At 47.8% G+C, this 5,799-nt stretch overlaps 1 pseudogene; it reads left to right on the top strand.

The window, feature by feature from the left end:
* The first annotated feature begins 308 nt into the window (after positions 1-308).
* On the top strand, positions 309-4,256 carry LOC124706804 (annotated as a pseudogene).
* The last annotated feature ends 1,543 nt before the right edge of the window (positions 4,257-5,799 follow it).

Raw genomic sequence — 5,799 nt, 5'->3', positions numbered from 1 at the left:
TGGAAGGCCAACCTCACCGACGCGGCCGCGCTGTCCAACTGGACCAAGGCCTCGTCGCCCTGCTCCTGGTACGGCGTGACCTGTGACGCCGCCGCCACCCGCGTCGAGTCGCTCAGTCTCCGGGGCCTCGGCATCGGCGGCACGCTCGACGCGTTCGACGCCGCGGCGCTCCCGGCGCTCGCCAGGCTCGACCTCAACGGGAACAACTTCGTCGGCCCCATCCCGGCGAGCCTCTCGCGCCTGCGATCCCTCGCCTCGCTCGACCTTGGCAGCAACGGGTTCGATGGCCCCATCCCGCCGCAGCTCGGCGACCTCTCCGGCCTCGTCGAGCTCCGCCTCTACAACAACAACCTTGCCGACGCCATCCCGCACCAGATCACCAGGCTCCCCAGGATCAAGCATTTCGACCTGGGCTCCAACTTCCTCAACATGACGGACTACAGCAGGTTCTCGCCCATGCCCACCGTCACCTTCATGTCGCTCTACCTCAACTACCTCGGCGGCAGCTTCCCGGAGTTTGTCCTCCAGAGCGGCAACGTCACCTACCTTGACCTGTCGCAGAACCTCTTCTCCGGGCAGATACCGGCCTCGCTGCCGGAGAAGCTCCCCAACCTCATGCACCTCAACCTGTCCATCAACACTTTCTCCGGCGGGATACCGGCGTCGCTGTCGAAGCTTGGGAAGCTCCAGGACCTGCGGATTGCCTCCAACAATCTGACAGGGGGCATCCCCGATTTCCTTGGGTCGATGTCCCAGCTCAGAGTTCTTGAAGTCGGCAACAACCAGCTCGGCGGTCGGATCCCGTCGGTTCTTGGCCGGCTGCGGATGCTACAACGCCTTGACATTAAGAGCGCCGGGTTGGATTCCACAATTCCACCGGAGCTGGGCAACCTTGCCAACCTCACTTTCATGGACGCGTCCGGGAACCAACTCACGGGCGGCCTGCCGGCGGCGTTGGCCGGGATGCGCAAGATGCGGGAGTTTGGCATATCAACCAACAGACTCGGCGGCCTGATTCCGCCGGCTTTGTTCACGAGCTGGCCAGAGCTCATATCGTTCCAGGCGCAGAACAATTCGTTCAACGGGACGATTCCGCCGGAGCTCGGCAAGGCGACCAAGCTGAACTTCTTGTATCTCTTCAGCAACAAGCTTACCGGCTCTATCCCCGCAGAGCTCGGCGAGCTGGTGGATCTGTTTGAGTTGGATTTGTCGGTGAACTTTCTCTCGGGACCGATCCCCAGCTCCTTCGGCAACCTCACGCAGCTGACGAGACTGGCGCTCTTCTTCAACCAGCTCACCGGCTCGATCCCGCCAGAGATCGGCAACATGACGGCGTTGAAAGTCTTGGACGTCAACACCAACCGGCTGGAAGGCGAGCTGCCCACCTCCATCACAGCGCTCAGGAATCTCAATTACCTCGCTCTGTTTGACAACCACTTCAGCGGCACCCTGCCACCGGACCTCGGGAAGGGACTGAAATTTACCGATGCGAGCTTCGCAAACAACAGTTTCTCTGGCGAACTGCCACAGGGCTTGTGTGATGGCCTCGCCCTGCAGAACTTCACGGCGAACCTCAACAAGTTCAGCGGCACGCTGCCGCCGTGCCTCAAGAACTGCACGGACCTGTACCGGGTGCGGCTGGAAGGGAACCACTTCACGGGTGACATCTCGGAGGCGTTCGGTGTCCACCACAACTTGAACTACCTGGATATCTCCGGGAACAAGCTGACCGGCCGGCTATCGTCGGACTGGGGGAATGCACCAATTTGACGAGCCTGGAGATGGATGGTAATCGCTTATCCGGCAGCATTCCAGCGGCATTTGGGAACATGACGAGCTTACAGAACCTCAACTTGGCTGCGAATAATTTCACAGGAGGTGTTCCATCTGAGCTGGGCCATCTCGGCCTCTTGTTCAGTCTCAATCTTAGCCATAACGCCATCTCGGGGTCAATTCCGGCAAGTTTGGGCAACAATTCCAAGCTACGGTCAGTCGATTTGTCCGGGAACTTGCTCATGGGGACGATACCTGTGGGCATTGGCAAGCTTGGTGATCTATTGTTTCTTGATATGAGCAAGAATATGTTGTCTGGGAAGATACCAGATGAGCTGGGCAATCTGGCTCAGTTGCAGATCCTTCTTGATCTGAGCAGTAACTCATTGTCGGGTAGCATCCCCTCGAATCTTGTGAAGCTGAGAACTTTGCAGAAACTGAACCTGTCGCACAACGATCTCAGTGGTTCAATACCACAAGGGTTTTCTGACATGAGAAGCCTTGAAACAGTTGATTTCTCTTACAATCGACTCACCGGTGAGATACCTTCTATCCAGAACACATCAGCTGATGCCTACATTGGGAATTCGGGGCTCTGTGGTAATGTGCAAGGCATAGCTTCTTGTGACCACAGTTCAAGCAGTGCATCTTCAGGGCATCACAAGAAAATAGTCATTGCATCAGTTGTATCAGTTGTGGGGGTTGTGTTACTTGCAGCCATTGCTGCTTGCCTCATACTGATATACAGAAGGAGGCCTCGTGAGCCAAAAGTGCTGGAGGCTAACAGCAATGATGCTTTTGAGTCCATGATTTGGGAAAAGGAGGGAAAGTTCACATTCTTTGACATCGTGAATGCCACAGACAACTTCAACGAAATCTTCTGCATTGGTAAAGGAGGGTTTGGGACCGTGTACAGAGCTGAGCTTGCAAGTGGGCAGGTTGTGGCTGTCAAGCGGTTCCATGTCGCCGAGACAGGCGACATATCGGACGTGAACAAAAAGAGTTTTGAGAATGAGATTAAGGCGCTGACAGAGGTTCGCCACCGGAATATCGTCAAACTCCATGGCTTCTGCACTAGTGGTGACTACATGTATCTGGTGTACGAGTACCTGGAAAGGGGCAGCTTGGCGAAGACATTGTACGGGGAGGACGGCAAAAAGAAGCTGGACTGGGACGTGAGGATGAAGGTAATCCAGGGGGTTGCTCATGCCCTGGCCTACTTGCATCATGACTGCAACCCACCCATCGTTCACCGAGATATCACTTTGAATAATATCCTGCTTGAATCGGACTTCGAGCCACGGTTGTGTGATTTTGGCACCGCAAAGTTACTTGGGTCTGCTTCTACAAACTGGACTTCCGTGGCAGGATCGTATGGCTACATGGCTCCAGGTACATTTCTTATGTATACAATACTATATGTTTTTGCAATGCGACATATAAATGGACTATCCACTAATTTTTTCGATAAAGGACTATGTACTAATTACGTGATAGCAGTAATCTTTCTCAAAAGAACTGGTGCTGCAGGATATAACGAGACAATATTGTAGATGCTTCTAGGCACTTCTGTTCTAAATACTTGAGAAATTTCCATCAAAGAATTAACTAGTAGTGTCAGCAACCTTGCTAATGTTTGTGTAATTTGGATGGAATGTCATTGCATATTTTCAAATTCCGCTAAATTCGGATACTACTTGGCAGTGTCGTATTGGAGCAGCACACTAACATATGTCAGTTCTGGTTTTCTTCTTGCAGAGTTTGCATACACAATGAGGGTAACTGAGAAGTGCGATGTTTATAGCTTTGGTGTTGTTGCACTGGAGGTCATAATGGGGAAGCACCCTGGTGACTTGCTAACCTCTCTGCCGGCCATCTCCTCATCTCAAGAAGATGATTTACTCCTCAAGGACATACTGGACCAGCGTTTGGATCCTCCAACAGAACAGCTTGCCGAAGAAGTTGTGTTCATCGTGAGGATAGCACTTGCTTGCACCCGGGTAAATCCTGAGTCCAGGCCTTCAATGCGATCTGTAGCGCAAGAGATATCAGCACATACCCAGGCCTACCTCTCCGAAGCATTTAGACTTATCACAATAAGCAAGCTAACAGACTACCTGAAGTGAGGTGACCTCTGTGCAGAGATTTTGAACCTACACAGACACACCTGAAAATAGCACAGTTATTAATTCTGTAAACGCTGTTTTAGATCCTCAAGTATGTCAGTTTTACTGCCAAAGACCAATAGTAGGAGAACATATTGCGGTAACTGACTGATAAAATAGACAATAGCCAAATTATCCTAAAGATTGTCAATTGTGGAACAATGTCTTTGCAGTAATGTTTGTAAACTTTGTAGTATTTTTCATTTGTGCTATCTTATGCTCTTATTCTTCGTATTATCTGTGAAGGGCTAAACAGTACATGCAACATGTAACTTAAGATATATATATACACAATAAAAAGGCAACACGTTTCCGGTCTCTGGTAGTTGATCAGAAGATCTTGTCCCAGTGGATGATATATAGGCTTTGTGATAAATCATTTAGTTTCCTGAAAATATATTAGAATTGTTTAATGTGTTGTTGCATCAAGAATTCCACTGCAATTAACCAGAGTGTTGCTGGCAAAGATACCAGCTGAGTGCAACCACTTAGGCCCCGCTTGGTTTTTTTTTTTTGAACTTTTAACAGTAGGAAGGCTCCTACTGCTTTATATTAGTTAAAAGGAATCCCAACAGGGAAACCAGGGAGTTACATCTTTGGTTATGTACAAATGCCTTTGGCCAGAAAGAAAATAAAACTAGAGTTTGGAGTACACCAAGTTTGAACTTCAAGCTAGAAATAAGGCTAGTAATAAAGGGGTGTACCCCCTCTTTTGTTCTGTGATCTAATAAACCAAAGTTTTCCCTGAATCTTCTCTTCCATGCCTCGACAGTGGGTGTGATATTATTGAAGAGCATGTTATTTCTTTTTTTCCAAATACTCCAAGCTGTGACAATAAACACTTCCATGAATAAGGGGTTCTTCCATTGTGCCTTGCCTTGTTCAATGATTTGTAATCTGGTACCCATCATAGGCCAATTCAGATTTAAATTTGACCAGCACTCTTGACTAAAAGGGCAATGAAAAAACAGGTGATCTACTGTCACTTCTGGTGGTGTATCACATATAGGGCAACTGAGAATTGAGAATAAAATTCCTTCTCTTTATCATATTCCTTGTATTAATTCTGTCAGAGAGCACTAGCCAGCAAAAGAATTTCATCTTTGGTATGCATTTTGATTTCCAAAGCCATTGGAATGAGATATGTGGCTTAAGTTCTCCGAAGCAATATTTATAGAAAAGCTTGGAGGAATATTTATTTGATGCCCACTCATATGTCCATTTATCCAGTACATTTTCCTGAAGAATGATTTGGCTTGCATTCCTCTGAAGGTTTCTTACTTCCTGAAGTGCTTCTAGAGACAGAGGGAGATTGAAATTCTCAACAAGAGAATTAGATGAGACGAATTACTGTACTGTGACATCCTCAGATAAAGCATATGAATAGGCTCTAGGATATTCATCAGATACTATTTCATTAAGCCACTTATCTTTCCAAAATAGCACAGTTCCTCCATGTCCAATTTAAGTAGACGATATTTCTCTATATATGGGCATTAGTTTGCAGATATCTTTCCACCAGAAGGAGCCACGGGGATTTAAAGCATGAGGTACTTTCCCTGTGTAATAATAATTCCATAGCAAACGAACCTAGGGTGTATCCTCTTTATTATATAATTTGTGCAAGTACTTAAGGAGTAATCCTTGGTTCTGCAGCTTTAAATTAAGTATCCCTAGTCCTCCTTTTTTCTTTGGTAGACATACCATATCCCAAGCAGCCAAAGAGTGACATTTCTCTCCATCTTTTGTTTTTTTATTCCATAGGCAATGCCTTCTAATTTTCTCCACATCTTCCAGAATTTTTGGATTAAGTTGGATAGAGCTCATTGGAAAAGTAACAATACAAGAATCAGAGAGTTGA

The sequence above is a fragment of the Lolium rigidum genome, chromosome 4 (assembly GCF_022539505.1).
Source record: "Lolium rigidum isolate FL_2022 chromosome 4, APGP_CSIRO_Lrig_0.1, whole genome shotgun sequence".
Lineage (NCBI taxonomy): Eukaryota > Viridiplantae > Streptophyta > Magnoliopsida > Poales > Poaceae > Lolium > Lolium rigidum.
The sequence above is the reverse complement of the archived record's forward strand: the minus strand, read 5'-3'. Positions and strand labels throughout refer to the sequence as shown.